Raw genomic sequence first — 2,500 nt, forward strand, 5'->3', positions numbered from 1 at the left:
CTTAACCTAACCTATATCGTACCGTAACCTAACCTATATCGTACCGTAACCTAACCTATGTCGTACCGTAACCTAACCTATGTCGTACCGTAACCTAACCTATGTCGTACCGTAACCTAACCTATGTCGTACCGTAACCTAACCTATGTCGTACCGTAACCTAACCTATGTCGTACCGTAACCTAACCTATGTCGTACCGTAACCTAACCTATGTCGTACCGTAACCTAACCTATGTCGTACCTTAACCTAACCTATGTCGTACCTTAACCTAACCTATGTCGTACCTTAACCTAACCTATGTCGTACCTTAACCTAACCTATGTCGTACCTTAACCTAACCTATGTCGTACCTTAACCTAACCTATGTCGTACCTTAACCTAACCTATGTCGTACCTTAACCTAACCTATGTCGTACCTTAACCTAACCTATGTCGTACCTTAACCTAACCTATGTCGTACCTTAACCTAACCTATGTCGTACCTTAACCTAACCTATGTCGTACCTTAACCTAACCTATGTCGTACCTTAACCTAACCTATGTCGTACCTTAACCTAACCTATGTCGTACCTTAACCTAACCTATGTCGTACCTTAACCTAACCTATGTCGTACCTTAACCTAACCTATGTCGTACCTTAACCTAACCTATGTCGTACCTTAACCTAACCTATGTCGTACCTTAACCTAACCTATGTCGTACCTTAACCTAACCTATGTCGTACCTTAACCTAACCTATGTCGTACCTTAACCTAACCTATGTCGTACCTTAACCTAACCTATGTCGTACCTTAACCTAACCTATGTCGTACCTTAACCTAACCTATGTCGTACCTTAACCTAACCTATGTCGTACCTTAACCTAACCTATGTCGTACCTTAACCTAACCTGTATTGCGCCTTAACCTAACCTGTATTGCGCCTTAACCTAACCTGTATTGCGCCTTAACGTAACCTGTATTGCGCCTTAACGTAACCTGTATTGCGCCTTAACGTAACCTGTATTGCGCCTTAACGTAACCTGTATTGCGCCTTAACGTAACCTGTATTGCGCCTTAACGTAACCTGTATTGCGCCTTAACGTAACCTGTATTGCGCCTTAACGTAACCTGTATTGCGCCTTAACGTAACCTGTATTGCGCCTTAACGTAACCTGTATTGCGCCTTAACGTAACCTGTATTGCGCCTTAACGTAACCTGTATTGCGCCTTAACGTAACCTGTATTGCGCCTTAACGTAACCTGTATTGCGCCTTAACGTAACCTGTATTGCGCCTTAACGTAACCTGTATTGCGCCTTAACGTAACCTGTATTGCGCCTTAACGTAACCTGTATTGCGCCTTAACGTAACCTGTATTGCGCCTTAACGTAACCTGTATTGCGCCTTAACGTAACCTGTATTGCGCCTTAACGTAACCTGTATTGCGCCTTAACGTAACCTGTATTGCGCCTTAACGTAACCTGTATTGCGCCTTAACGTAACCTGTATTGCGCCTTAACGTAACCTGCATTGCGCCTTAACGTAACCTGCATTGCGCCTTAACGTAACCTGTATTGCGCCTTAACGTAACCTGTATTGCGCCTTAACGTAACCTGTATTGCGCCTTAACGTAACCTGTATTGCGCCTTAACGTAACCTGTATTGCGCCTTAACGTAACCTGTATTGCGCCTTAACGTAACCTGTATTGCGCCTTAACGTAACCGATATTGCGCCTTAACGTAACCTATATTGCGCCGTAACGTAACCTATATTGCGCCGTAACGTAACCCACATTGCCCCTTAACGTAACCCACATTGCCCCTTAACGTAACCCACATTGCCCCTTAACGTAACCCAACACACGTTGGGCCTTAACCCAACACACGTTGGGCCTTAACCCAACACACGTTGGGCCTTAACCCAACACACGTTGGGCCTTAACCCAACACACGTTGGGCCTTAACCCAACACACGTTGGGCCTTAACCCAACACACGTTGGGCCTTAACCCAACACACGTTGGGCCTTAACCCAACACACGTTGGGCCTTAACCCAACACACGTTGGGCCTTAACCCAACACACGTTGGGCCTTAACCCAACACACGTTGGGCCTTAACCCAACACACGTTGGGCCTTAACCCAACACACGTTGGGCCTTAACCCAACACACGTTGGGCCTTAACCTGCTCTGTAATTGTCATACGACGCGTTAAATTAGTGTAGTGTTGCCTAACTGCAACCCCCGCAATATAGTTTGCTACTCGCACTGCCCGGTCCCCAGTGTATCGCTTCATGTTAAACACCTTGCAGCTATACACTGTAATGTGGATGGCAGCAGGACGTACATGCTCAATGCCCTTTGCAGTTGTTCATTGGCATTTGCAGTTGTTCATTGGCATTCGCATGTGCGAAGCACTTAGCCTACGCTGTGGTACGGCCTGTGTCAACTGTCCGCTGATGTTGTACGTCCAAATCACACACTGTACTGCACATTGGTCCTCATGTACTGAATGATA

Source organism: Schistocerca americana, unplaced genomic scaffold, assembly GCF_021461395.2.
Source record: "Schistocerca americana isolate TAMUIC-IGC-003095 unplaced genomic scaffold, iqSchAmer2.1 HiC_scaffold_170, whole genome shotgun sequence".
NCBI lineage: Eukaryota > Metazoa > Arthropoda > Insecta > Orthoptera > Acrididae > Schistocerca > Schistocerca americana.